Below are 14,796 nucleotides of genomic sequence, written 5' to 3'. Positions count from 1 at the left end.
GGGTGATGAACCAGGTGGACACGATCCCCTGCCCTCCTGGAGCCTTCATTCTAGTTGTGGAGACATACCAAGAAGTCAATGATAATAGTGGAGAAGGTGATAAATGTAGAGAGAAAATAAAGCAGGGTAAAGGGGCGGGGATTGTTTTTCGTCCAATTCATTCACTTACAGTTCACCAGCGACTGGCACAAAGTAGGCCAGGCGGGCACCCGATAACACGCCCATTCAGCAAGTGTTTACTGAGCGCCTGTTAAGTGCCAGGCTGAGGATTCCAGGAAAATGGCAACTTTAATGGAATCTTATATTCTAGTGGGGAGGACAGGCAATAAACAAACAAAATCAGCTCACACCTTTCTACTTGGTCCTATTGGAGCTGAGACCTGAACCAGCAATGTCAAGAGCCAGGGACCTGCTTTCCAGAGGGAAGGGAACAGCAGGTGCGAAGACCCCGAAGCAGCACTATCTGGCGGGAGCATTCGGAGGCCAATTTAGCTGCAGAATAGTGGAGGACAGAGGTGAGATGGGTGTAGAGTACTGAGCTGAGAATTGTCCCCTAGGATGTCCGCCCCAAGAAGGCAGGATCCTTTACTGTTGAGTTCTTCCCCCAGCATCTGGAATATCACTAGGTATATACACGGTGCTCGGTAAATATTAGTTGAATGAATAGGTGTAGGAGAGAGGAATGAGTGAAGCGAGCTAGCTCATGGTTAGCCCAGAGTCAAAACACAAGCTTGCGGCATTCCAGGTCAGCTGTGTGAAATTTAACTGTTGTCACCACTAGAGAGCGCCCCTCCACTCACCCACATCGTGGGATAAAACTGAAGAACCACTTCCATCCCAGAAAAGTCTATGGGATTCCCCCAGAGGCCCTTCCCTGTTTTTATGAACACTTGGGTAGAGAACTTGGAACTGGAAATCTCACCGCACTGAACTTGTTCCTCTGGTGGCCTTTGTACTCGTTACTCCCTCCACTTACCATCTGTGTCTCAGCTCCAATATCACCTCCAAAGAGAGACCTTCCCCATTTCATGTTCTATCACCTTACCCTGTTTTATTTCTTTTATAGCTCTGATCACTGCAGTATCTGAAGTCACCTAGTTTATGTATTGACCAGTTTGTCCGTGGTCCTCCTCCCCTCCCCTACAGGTAAGTATCCTGAGAGCAAAGTTCATGTCTGTTTAAATTTTGCTACCACCCCAGGGCCTATCACATTGCAGATTCCCCCATAAAAAATGTTTAATGAATAAAATAATGAAATGTTCCTGATTCAAAGAAACCCCCAGCCCAGAATTGGGTACACACAACATTTGGAGGCCTGTGGGGCCTGAGGGAGGCCAGCAGGCAGAAAGGGAGGAGGCTTGAAGCTAGGAGTAGAGATTTGCTGATTAAGGAGAACAAAAGGATCTGGGGAGGAAGTGGCAACTCAGCAGGGAGTTTTGGGGGAATGGGGCCAGGTTTCCTTTCTCAGGCTCCTCTACTATACCCTTCCTACCTCCTCCTAATTATCTGGGGTTTGAATCCCACCATCTGCACAGAGCAAAAATAATAGTAATAATAATAATAATAATAAAAGTGCTATCCAGACTGGGGTGGGGGAGTGTTTCTCACCCCAGGGTCCTAGGGTCCTGAAAGGCCTGTGTGGTTGATAGCATTTCCCTACCCTATTAGAGCTAGGTGGGACCATGAGATGCACCAACCCCATCCTGAACGCCTGTTTAACAGATGGAAAAACTGAGGTTCCAGAAGAAATCACCTTGTGAAAGGACACCAAAGAAGCCAGTGAGGGATCATAACTGGAATCCAGGGTGCCCATCCCTGCAGTGCCTCCAAGCTCCGTGTGGCTCCCCTTAGTGGTCAGGGAGGTGTGCTCTCAGCCTTTTGGGTTTATATCTGAAGAGGCCAAATAAAATTTTTCAGTCAGCTCTGTGCATGAGGGTGTAGAGATCCAACTGAAAGGGCTGTTGCAACCGGCTACACCACTTGGAACAATGGGCATAGCCCGGGGCTGGTCGGAGATGGCATGACCATCCTTGGCAGGTAGCAAGCTCATCACATGGAGTAAAAAAAGAAAATTTAACACTTAAGTAGTATTTACCAATGACAGCACTATTCTGAGCCCTTTATTATTAAATAATTTATATATTATAAATATATAATATAAAGTACAACATATTTAAATAGAAGTATGTATTTTTATAAGAATACCCACCTTCCCTGGCCAGTTAGGCTCAGTGGTTGGAGCGTCGGCCTGCAGACTAGAGAGTCCCGGGTTCGGGTTGGGTTCCTGCTAGGGGCATGTACCAAAAAAAAAAAAATAGAATACCCACCTTCCATTCTCTTTTGTTGTTGTTTTTATCTTCACCTGAGGACATTTTTCCATTTTTTGTTTAGATAGAGTGGGAGGGAGAGAGAGAGAGAGAAACATTGACGTGAAAGGGACACATTGAGTGGCTGCCACCCGCACGACCCAACCGGGGCCGGGTACAAACTGCAACCAAGGTACATGCCCTTAGTGGGAACCGAACCCAGGTCTCTCTGGACTGCAGGCCGACGTTCTAACCACTGAGCCAAACCGGCCAGGGCTCTCTTTTTTTTTTTTTTTTTTAGAGAGAGAAAAACATTGATTTGTTGTTCCACTTACATATGCCTTCATTGGTTGATTCTTTTTTAAGAATAGCTTTATTGATTTTTTTAGAGAGAGAGGAAAGGAGAGGGAGAGAGAAACATCTGTGTGATCAGCTGCCTCCTGCATACCCCCCCAACTGAGGATCAAGCCCAAAACCCTGGTATGTGCCCTGAGCAGGAATTGAACCTGCAACCATTCAGTGATATGACACCCAATCACCCAAGCCACATGGGCCATGGCTCATTGGTTGATTTGTATGTACCTTGACTAGGGATCAAACCCATAACCTTGTTGTATCAGCACGACACTCTAACCAACTGAACTACTTGGCCAGGACTGAAGAGAAGTAATATTAATTATATATCCATGTTATATATTAAATTATCTTATTGTTTATTATTACTTTATTATATTATTTGTTTTGTTTTTTCGGTATGTGCCCTTAGCGGGAACCGAACCTAGGAGTCTCTGGTCCGCAGGCCAGTGCTCCAACTGCTGAGCCAAACCAGCCAGGGCATTACTTTATTATATTGAGTATATTACATTGAACTCAGAAATTCCTTACAACAACCCATGGTATTTCTATCACCATATTATAGATAAGAAAACTGGACAGAGAGAGCCAGTAAGTAGTAGTACAGGACATTAAATCCATGTAGAGCCCCGGCCGGTTTGGCTCAGCGATTAGAGCGTTGGCCTGCAGTCCAGAGAGACGCGGGTTCAGTTCCCGCTAAGGGCAGGTACCTCGGATGCAGTTTGTCCCCGGCCCTGGTTGGGTCATGTAGGTGGCGGCCACTCGATGTGTCCCTTTCACGTCGATGTTTCTCTCTCTCTCCCTCTCTCTCTCTCTCTCTCTTCCTTCCTCCCTCCCTCCCACTCTATCTGAACAAAAAATGGAAAAATGTCCTAGGGTGATGACAAAAAATAAATAAATAAATAAACCCACATAGATCCTGGGGTTTAACCACCACCAAAGTCACCTCTGCTTCTGCATCAGAATCTCCAGAGGTTTATGTTAGAATGCAAGTTACCAAAACCTACCCAAGCAGTTTATTTTTAGCAAGGTCTTTGGATAAAGTTTGAGAACTGAACTAGACTAGCTTGCCCCTTTTAACTGCTTTTAGTCTTTTTTTTTTCTTTTACTCCTCACCCGAGGATATTCTTCCATTTTTGTTCAAATAGAGTGGGAAGGAGAGAGAGAAACATCAACGTGAGAAGAACACATTGACTGGTTGCCTCCCGCACAACCCCAATCAGGGCCAGGGACGAACTGCAACCGAGGTACATGTCCTTGGCCAGAATCGAACCCGCCATTCATTGGTCCAAGGGCCGACGCTCTAACCACTGAGCAAAACTGGCCAGGGCGGCTTTTAGTCTTTAACAGTGATTAAGGCTGGCTGTCTCTTTGGCCATTCAGCTGCAGTGTGATCTTAACCTCTCTGAGCCCCCAATCCTTATAGCAAAAATGGAGATCTTACAAAACCTATTCATGGACCCTGAATTTGGACACCCAGTCATCCACCCCAAGCAGATTTTCAGGAGGGGAAAATCTGATGCCCAAGTGAAGAGGAACTCCCCCCATACCTTTCTTGCCCAAATAAGGCCTCCAAGAAACCATCACTTCCACTTCAGTTCAAAAAAAGAGCATTTTGCCCTGGCCGGTTTGGCTCAGCGGTTGGAGCGTCGGCCTGCGGTACAGAGAGACCCGGGTTCGGTTCCCACTAAGGGCACGTACCTCGGTTGCAGTTTGTCCCCAGCCCTGGTTGGTCGTGCGGGTGGCAGCCACTCGATGTGTCCCTTCACATCGATGTTTCTCTCTCTCTCTCTTCCTCTCTCTCCCTCCCGAGCTATCTGAACAACAACAAAAAAATGTCCTCGGGTGAGGATAAAAAAAAAAAAGAGCATTTTACCAGAGCCCATCATAGTCACTTGCCTTGGTTTACTCCCTTCTCCCCTCTGACTACTCTGAATCTTGAAATCCTTAAATTAATAATAATAAAAAGAACCACCATTTCTTTCTTTCTTTCTTTCTTTTTTGGTACGTGACCCTAGCGGGAGCCGAACTCGGGACTCTCTGGTCCACAGGCCGATGCTCAACCACTGACCAGGGCAAGAACCACCATTTCTTGAAATGACCTCTTATTGAACAAAACTCCCGTTCCTGCGCTCCTCAGGCTCATGCTCCCCCCTGGTCAGAAGCCAGTGCTGGGTCTCTGGCTTCATGCCTATGCCTTTTATGGTTAGTGCTTTTTGTGTCCTGGCTAAGAAATCTTTGCCAACCTCAAGGTCATGAAGATAGTCACCTATGTCTTAAAACTTTAAAACACAGATTTTTAAAAAGCTGTAGACTTTTTAATTGCATATTCAAGTATATGATCCCATCAACTGATTTTTGACGGAAGGAGGTTTCCCCATTGAAACCCATGGACATTTTTGTCCAAAATGAAGTGACTCAATACACAATGGATTTGGAAGACAGTACCAATAAAAAGAATGTAAGTTTTCTCAAGAAAACAATGACAAAAAATGAAACGATTCTGTTTCTGGACCGTATTCTAGCCCATTGCTCTATTTGTCCTTCTGCCAATGTACATTGTCTCGATTACTCTAGATGTAAAATAAGTCTTGAAGTCAAGTAGATTAAGTCTTTTTCTTTGTTCTCCTTCTTCAAAAGTGCTTTGGCTATAGGAGTTGCTTTACATCTCTCTATGTATTTTGGAGCGAAACACTGGGATACATTTTGTCAATACATCCATGATTTAGGAATCATTGCATCTCTTAAAGGGGTGGGGTGTCAGCAGAATTAAATATCTTCCTGGAAGATCTAATCCTCCATTAGCAAAACAGGGCCACTGGGTTGCACTGCAGAGACTGAGCACCTGAAGTCAGGGATGACTGTTGTGGGTGGAACGGTGTCCCCCAAAAGATCCGTTCAAGTCCTAATTCCCAGCACCTCAGATTGTGATTTTATTTGGAGGCAGGGTCTTTACAGAGATAACCTCAAGTTAAAATGAGGTCATTATGGTGAGTCCTAATCCAATAGGACGCAGTGCTTATAAAAAGGGGAAATTTGGACACGTAGACCTGCCCAGAGAGAAGACAGTGTGAAGAGACCTAGGAAGAAGATGACCATCTGCAAGTCAAGGAATGCCTGGGGCCACCGGAAGCTAGGAGAGAGGCCAGCAATGGATTCTTTCACAGAGGCTAGAGAGGGAACGTGGCCCTGCTGATCCCTTGATCTCACACTTCTGGCCTCCAGGATTTGAGACAGTACATCCTGATACTCTCAGCACCCCCAGTTTGCGGCCCATTGTTGCAGCAGCCCAGGAGACTAACGTGACTGGAGAGAGCTGAAGTGGGATCTTCGGCCACCCAAGGGAGCTGAGTTCTGGTGGGTTTACCAGGGGCTGCAAGTGTGTTCAGGATGTCAACAGAGATTAGAAAGGGGCACAGACTTTGGAACTATGCCCACCTCGATTCGAATCCCAGCTTTGTCAGTTTATAACCGTGCCACTTTGGACAAGCAGTCCAACGTCTCTGAGCTCCACCTGTCAACTGGGAATAGCAGCGGGACCTGGCAGAAAGGATTGTTATGAGTCTTCCATGAAAGAACACTTATCTGGTAATTAGCACAATGCTCGGTAAATGGTGGGTACTATTTTCCCTCTTATGGAATGTTCTGTGCTCAATGAAAGGGGTTTGTCTCATTCCAAATCCAATGAATTGGCTATTTACGAAAAGCAGAATGTCAGTGACAATCCAACTAGGAAAAACACACCAGAATAGGAGAATTTATACAGAGGACTGCTTCATAGGTGATGAAAGAACAACGGAAGAAGGCCAACAGGAGGGTGACACACCTACCGATTAGCAATGGCAAGAGGGTCCCTACCACTCCTGGGTCGGAGGGACAGAGGAGGAGGTGTTTCTGGTACCCAGGAAGGACTGGAGTCACCAGATGGAAGTGGGCCTGTCCGGTGAGAGGTGAGGACAGAAAATGTAGCTGTTGCTGGAGATACTACCCAAGGCAGAGAGGGGGAGAGATACCCTGGCTTCTCCCTTGCTCCCACCCACGAGGGAGGTTCCTATCACTGCCTCCCGTTAGTGGATTTATGGAGGAAGCTAGCTGATTGGCAGCCTGCAGGAATTGGTCTCCCTGTGATACAGAGCAAAGCAGAGGGAGGGACAACAAGCCCAGGCCAACACTGGGGAGTAGGGGTTATGTTTAATCTCCCTGAGCCTCAGATTCCCCATCTAGAAAATGGGGATAATGTTATATTAGTATCTACACAGAATAGTTGAGTGCATAAAACAATTTAGCCCAGTGCCCGGCACGTCAGAGGGAGCACCTTGCGAATGTGAATGAACGATCTAGTTGGCTGTTTTCTGCTCAGAGGATGAAGGAGGGAAGAGGACGGGCCTGGGAATAAATTCAAGGTACAGGAGCAGTGCTGCTGCTGGTGATATTTTTATCTCGGAGACCTGCCCATCTGTCCTCTCTCTGTTCTAAGCTGGTGACTGTCAGGCTCCTTTTAGAAATCCTGAGTCAGGGCTGACCAGACCGAGTTCGGGGTAGTTGGCAGTTTGGTCTTCAGGCTCCTTCCAGAGGATTTCAAACCCACTGGGTTTTTATTTAGTATCCCTGCCTCCAACTGCTGCCAAACTTTCCTTGCTTCCTCCATCCCACGGCTGAGCCGGCTCCAGACTCTCTCTTTATATAATTAAAAAGAAAAATAGAACAGTCGATGTTGCCAAACATGTATTTAAAGTGACACCCTGGGTCCAGGGAGTAAAAAATAAAAACGTTTAAGGTTTAGATTAAAAGTCTCCATGCTCAGCTGTCTCCTGACCCCGGGCTGCCTTTAATCCCTTGCCCTGTTTGTAAAAGCCTTTTAACTGAGGGCATTTATTTCCCAGAGAACTGTTCCTGCTTAATCACAAAAATGCCCAGCCTCCCGGGAGTAGCCTGTCAAGTGCAATTCGGTTCTATGAGGCCCCTGGGGAGGTGGAGAAATTAAGGTGCTGATCAACCTTGGGGCTACCCCGGAGTCCTTGCTTTCCTTCCCCATGCCCTTCCCCCACTACACCTCATCCATCAGAAAACCCTGTCAAATATAGCCCTTAACATTTTCTTCAAATCTGTGCTCTTCTCTCCAGCATCCTCTTCCACCTTCTCCAGGTCACTGTCACCACTTGCCCAGAAATTCTGCAGCAGTAACCTGCTCCCGGTGCCTCTGCTTCTACTCTTGATCCTCCTAAAGCCGTTCTGTAGCAACACCCAGGAAAATCTTTCCAAAACAAATCTGATCCTGTCCCTTCTCTGGTCCTATTACTTTCCCATTGCTGCTGTGAAGAAGGACCACAAATTGAAAGGCTTAAAACAATCCAAACTGATTCTCTTGCAGCTGTGGGGGTCCGAAGTCCGAAATGAATCACCGGGGTGATTAAGGTGATGGCCAGGCTGGTTCCTGCTGGAAGCTCGGAGGGAAATCAGAGCTTTTCCAGCATCTAGTTCTGCCTGCACCCTTGGCTGGTGGCCCCTTCCTCCTCCTCCAAAGCGCCTCAGTCCAGTCTCTGCTTCTGCGGTCACATCTTTTCTCTCCGCCCCTCCTGTCTACCTCGAATAAGGACCTTTTTGATTACATCAGGCCCACCTGATAATCCAGGACAACCTCCCCATCTCAAGATCCTTGACAAGACTTGATGACATCTGCAGAGTCCCTTCTGCCATATGAGATAAGATGTTCAGCCCTGGCCGGTTTGGCTCAGCGGTTAGAGCGTCGGCCTGCGGTCCTGAGAGACCCAGGTTCGGTTCCCGCTAAGGGCACGTACCTTGGTTGCAGTTTGTCCCCAGCCCTGGTCGGTTGTACGGGTGGCAGCCACTTGATGTGTTCCTTTCACGTCGATGTTTCTCTCTCTCTCTTTCTTCCTCTCTCTCCCTCCCACTCTACCTGAACAAAAAATGGGAAAGTGTCCTCGGGTGAGGATAAAAAAAAAAAAAAAAAAAGATGTTCACAGGTTAGGCTTAGCCCTTAGAGTATCGGCCTGCGGTCCGGAGAGACCCGGGTTCGGTTCCCGCTAAGGGCAGGTACCTCGGTTGCAGTTTGTCCCTGGCCCTGGTTGGGTCGTGCGGGTGGTGACCACTTGATGTGTCCCTTTCACGTGGATGTTTCTCTCTCTCTCTCTCCTTCCCACTCTATCTGAACAAAAAATGGAAAAAAAATATCCTCGGGTGAGGATAAAAAAATAAATAAATAAAAATAAATGCTTTCCCCCCAGATCTTCCCATGGCTGGCTGCTGCTTCCCTTTAATTTATGTTTATATATGTTTTTATTTGTATTTATTTTTTAATATGTTTTTATTGATTTTTAGAGAGAGAAGAAGGGAGAGGGAGAAAGAGATAGAAACATTGATGAGAGAGAAACATCCATCGGCCGCTTTCTGGGGTGGAGCCTGCAACCCAGGCATGTGCCCTGACCGGGAATCGAACTGGTGACCTCTTGGTACATGGGTCGATGCTCAACCACTGAGCCAAACCAGCCAGGCATATTTTATTTTATTTTTTAAATATATTTTTATTTATTTTATTTTTAAAATATATATATTTTTTATTTTAGAGAGAGAAGGGAGAGGGAGAGAGAGAGAGAAAAAAAAAAAATCAATGAGCCCTGGCCAGTTTGGCTCAGTGGTTAGAGTGTCAGCCTGTGGTCCAGAGAGACCTGGGTTCGGTTCCCGTTAAGGGCACGTACCTTGGTTGTGGTTTGTCCCTAGTTCTGGTTGGGTCGTGCGGGTGGCAGCCACTCAATGTATCCCTTTCACGTTGATGTTTCTCTCTCTCTCTTTTCCTCTCTCTCCCTCCCACTGTATCTGAACAAAAAATGGAAAAATGTCCTCAGGTGAGGATAAAAAACAAAAACAAAAAAACATTGATGAGAGAAACATTGATTGGCTTCCTCCCACACGCCCCCACTGGGGATCAAGCCCACAACCTGGGCATGTGCCCTGACCAGGAACCTAACCAGCGACCCCTCGGTGCAGGGGACTACACTTAACCAACTGAGCTACACCAGGCTGGGGCTGTTTCTTCCCCTTTAGACCTTAACTCAATGTCACCTTTTCAGAGAGGCCTTTCTCTGGTTAATCCATCCCTCCCAGCACCCCTGGAGCCTCTCACATCGCCAGGGTTTCCTTAATGTCATAAGCCCTTAACCTTGCCTGTTTGTTTGTTTGTTTGTTTTTAAGATGTGTTTACTTACATCACTCTCCCCCACTGGGATGTGAGCAAACGGGGAAAAGCCCTTCCTTGCTTTGTTCCCTGATGCATCCCAGTGACTAGTGCACAGTAGGTCCTTGTTAAATGCGTGTTGGACAAATGGACAGATGATGGTCTACACCTCTGGTTTGGTCTCTGGCTTCGGTGTCCAGAATTCAGGCTCAGGGTGGAGGTCGGTCAGAGAGGCAGGAGGGTGTGCCAGGTCCTGTGCTAGTCTTTTCTTCATGAAGTTCAACATTTATTGAACACCAACTGTGTGCCAGGCCCGGTGCAAGTTATTTACCCAATTCAGGGAACATTTATTGAGTGCCTACAAGTGCTAGGTAAGGTACATTTGTTAGGCATCTGCTGTGTGCCAGCTGTCCCAAATCAGTGCCTGTGTACACAGTAGTTCAATAAATGCCTGAATCAACGAATGCCCTCAAGGAACCCCGGTCTCCCTTCGAAAATGACCTGTAAATAAATAACTCTAACACACAAAGGAAAGGCTATAATGTGGGTGTGTCCAGAGTGTAGAGGGGGCCCTTATCACCTTGTATTGCCAGGTACCTTTCCCAGAGTCTTATCTCCTCACCTGTGACCAGCTCACTGAAGGTCAGGTCACTTTGCCCCTCATTCCCCTGCCTGTCCATCCCCAGGGTACCCCGGAAGGGCTTTGTCCGGAGCACCTGTTTGGTCGGTGCCTGTCGTCCGATTCCTGCTGCTGCTCCTGGCATTTGTTCACCATTTATACACCAGACAGGAGGGCAGCAGGCTAGCCCTGAGCCTGAGGCTGCTGCCAGGGAGCGGAGCCTCCGGCAGGCTGCCCACCCTCCCATTTGGCCGGACTTTTCCAGCTGAAAAAGGAGGCTTTGATTCCCCCTCCTGGGCACAACCCTTTGGCTGGACTTGTAAAAATTCAGACATTGCATAGAAATTGTTCACGCCTCAAATCCTTACCATAGTCACAAGACTGCCTGTTCTGACACTTCCTTCCCTCCTTCCTTCTTCCTCTTCCACTTGCTTCTATCTTCTTTTTTTATATCCTCAAGTGGGGATTTTATTTATTTATTTATTTATTTATATTTATTTATTTATTTATTTTTATTGGTATGTGTCCCTAGCGGGAACTGAGCCCGGGACTCTGGTCCGCAGGCTGACGCTCTAACTGCTGAGCCAGGGCCACTTGCTTCTGTTTTCAATTGTGATAAAATATGCAGCCCAACCCTGCTGGTGTGGCTCAGTGCATTGAGTGTCATCCCAGGGACCGAGAGGTCCTGGTTTGATTCCCAGTCCAGGCACATGGCTGGGTTTGTGGGCTCCATCCCCAGTAGGAGGCATGCAGGAAGCAGTCTATCGACATTTTTCTCATATTAGTGTTTCTATCTCTCTCTCCCTTCCTCTCTCTCTAAAAAAATCAATAAGAACATAGTTTAAAAACAGTAAAATATACATAACAATTAACCCTCCTCTCCCTGCCCATTTTGTATGTTTCGTGGCCTCACACTCATCTCTGTTGTAATACACTTAACAGTTGCACTGTTTCATCTATCTGTGTGACTATTGGAACAAGACCTGTTAAGCACTGTTTCAATAGCCTAAGAGAAGTGACCTCCATGTTTATTTAAGTTCACTGCCATATCCCAGCACCCAACACCGTGCCTGGCACACAGTAGGCAGTTGATATTATTATTCTAATAGTTATTCTATGTTCTTACTCATAATTGAGTTCAGTGTGTACTTTTTCCTGCATGTTTTAACATTAATTAGCATCTACTAGAGCCAAGATCATGACAATGTAAATAAACAGTGTCTTTCCTTAAGGAACTCACAGATAAAGGTCAATAAACATTATTGAGCTGGCTGGACACTGACATGTTTTATGTGCTTAGCAACTATTGAACTGACTCAGAAGTCACCTCTAGTCTGAGTACTACTATAATGAGTAAAGATGGCTATTGTTTTTCGTTTTAAATGTTTTATTGATTTTATAGAGAGAGAAGAAGGGAGAGAGATAGAAACATTGATATAAGAGAGAAACATCAATTGGCTGCCTCCTGCCTGCCCCCTACTGGGGATTGAGCCTGCAACCCAGGCATGTGCCCTGACTGGGAATTGAACTGGGACCACTCACTCCATGGGAGGATGCTCAACCCACTGAGCCACACCGGCTGGGTGACGGCTATTGCTTATTGAGCACGTATTATGTGCCTGGCATTCTACTGAGTGCTTTACAATTGGCATCTCGTTTTAGCCTCACAGCCTACCAGGGAGGTTCTATTATTACCTCCATTGTACAGGTGAGGAAACTGAGCCTTGGGAACATGAAGTCACTTGTTCCAAATCATGCAAGTATTAAATGGTGCAGACAGGATTTTTCAGCCACAGCTCCCAACCCTTGTCATGATGCTAATTTTCTCCTGCCCCAATTACACTGCTCTCAGTTTCCAGAGGCTGTTTTTGTTGTTGTTGTTGACAGTATAACACAGAGGTTGAGTTCTTTTTGTTGTTGTTGTTCTTTCTTGATTTTTAGAGAGGAAGGGAGAGGGAGAGAGAAAAACATTAATGAGAGAGAATACTGAATATCCTGCATGCCCCCCACTGGGGATCGGGCCCACAACCTGGGCATGTGTCCTGACCAGGAATCAAACCGGTGACCTCTTGGTGCATGGATGGATGTTCAACCACTGAGCCACACCGGCCAGACTGAGGCTGAATTCTTAATCACAGTGGGAAATGAATGATATCCACTATCACGGAATACTTATAGAGTACTAATCACTTTGCAACTATCCATTCATTTACTTATTTATTTTTTTATTTTATCCTCACCAGAGGACACTTTTCCATCTTTTGTTCAGATAGAGTGGGAGGGAGAGAGAGAGAGAGAGAGAGAGAGAGAGAGAGAGAAACATCGATGTGAAAGGGACACATCGAGTGGCTGCCTCCTGCACTCAGGACCCAACCAGGGCTGGGGACAAACTGCAACCGAGGTACGTGCCCTTAGCAGGAACCGAACCTGGGTCTCTCTGGACCTCAGGCCGACGCTCTAACCGCTGAGCCAAACTGGCCAGGGCTCCATTCATTTATTCAACAAATATTTACTGAGAGCCTACCATGTGGCCAAGCTGTGTTTAAGGGACTGGGGATATAGTAAACAAAACAGAATAAAACACCTGCTTTGCAGAGTTGATATCCTAGTGTGAGGAGAAAAAAAAAGAAATATATGAGAATGATCAGTGCTAGAGAGAAAATGAAAACAGAAATGGGAACTATGGAGTGGGATGACTGAGGTTCCTGTGATCTCATTTCATCCTACCAACAGACTTATTATTCCCATTGACAACGAGATTCACCGAGGGGAAGTCCTTCCTCCCAGCCACATAGACTGCGAAGTCAGGACTCTGGAAGGCCAGAGGATTCCATCCTGCCAATCACTTTTTTGAGTGCCAAGTATTGTGGTAGAGACAAAAGGAACATTAACATTTTCCCAACAGTTTAAGATCTGACAGGCAGGTAAATGGACCCAGAAGACTGGAGCGTCCACACAGCTGGATGGGTATCCAGGCTGTGCCCAGGGCAGACATTAAGCATGATTGCCTATGGGAGATGCTGAGGCTGGGAGTCCAGGCTCAGGCAGACCAATTGATTCCAGAGATCCAGAGCAGAAGACTAAGACAAAGGCTGCATTTGCCCCAGGGCTGTTGGTGATTCAAGGGCCCACCAGTCCCTGCCCTGCCCCCGCAGCCAGTTCCTTGCCCCGCCCCTTTCTGCCCTAGGTCTCCAGCCCTCCAGGCCATTAAGTGGGGAGAAAGTGGCTAGTAACCAAATTGATAAGCTCCGGCCTCACCCTGGGGAAGCCACAGGCACAGGCAAATAGCGGTCTTCCCTCCCCCAACCCAGTATCAACTGCTTGAGGGGCCTCCCGATAGGAGAGGTCTGGGGTGATGACAGCTAGTCCCTTGTCTCGAGGTGGCACCGGGACTCAGTTTCTGCCCAGATCATATGACCCCGGGGGTCTGGAAGCCAGGGGCGGAGCGCGGGGCTTGGGGGCTACAAAGGTGTAGAGCGCGGCCCCCCTCAGGCAGGCCGCCTAGTTTGTTGCATTTCAAGAGGGTCTCTTAGAACATTTGCATGTTCTTTCAGGTAGTTAGTCAAGCTGAAAATAGACATAATTTGGAGTTTGAGGAATTCATTCATTCAACAAACGTTTGTTGAGTATATTTTACAAGCCAGCCTGTAGGGGCTGAGGATAAACAGTGAACAAGACCAAGGTCGGTCTCCTCAGGGACTTTTCCTTCCTTTTTTATTTTCTCTAGATACTGATTTGAGAGAGAGAAACATTGATTTGTTGATTTATGCATTCATTGGTTGATTCCTGTACATGCCCTGACTAGATGTCAAACCCCAGACAGGGCTACCTGGCCAGGGCAGGGACTTTTCCTGTTCAGGAGAGAGACAGGATAGACTGTTAACACGTGAGTGTTGTGGTAACTGTGAGAAGCCTCCTGAAGGAGAAAGGGGTTTGTGCTTGGGTAACCTGGGCAAACTGGCTGGCTCTTCCATTTCTAAGGGGCCAGCTTAGAGATGTCTCCCTCCAGACTGGGGATAAGACCCAAATCTCCATCTCGTTTCAGAACGTCCTTGCCTCACCAGGGCGGAAGTCCTGCTCTCTGCGTGAATAGGTGCTGGGGGCCAAGAGGAGGGTTCCCTATAAAGGCTGCTCTGTGTATGAATCTAGGAGGCACTCAGTAAATAATCGGTGAATTAATGTAGCCTCACGGAGGCATAAAAAGCCACTGACTCCATCTGCAAAGGGTGAATGGCTCAGCACTGTTCTTCCTGGATTTCTGGAGGGATGAGGAATCTTGGGACCTGGGGAGACATGATGGGGATACTGAACTTGCATTAGACACA

Source organism: Molossus molossus, unplaced genomic scaffold (genome assembly GCF_014108415.1).
Source record: "Molossus molossus isolate mMolMol1 unplaced genomic scaffold, mMolMol1.p scaffold_m16_p_22, whole genome shotgun sequence".
Taxonomy (NCBI): domain Eukaryota; kingdom Metazoa; phylum Chordata; class Mammalia; order Chiroptera; family Molossidae; genus Molossus; species Molossus molossus.
This window is presented reverse-complemented; position numbering follows the sequence as displayed.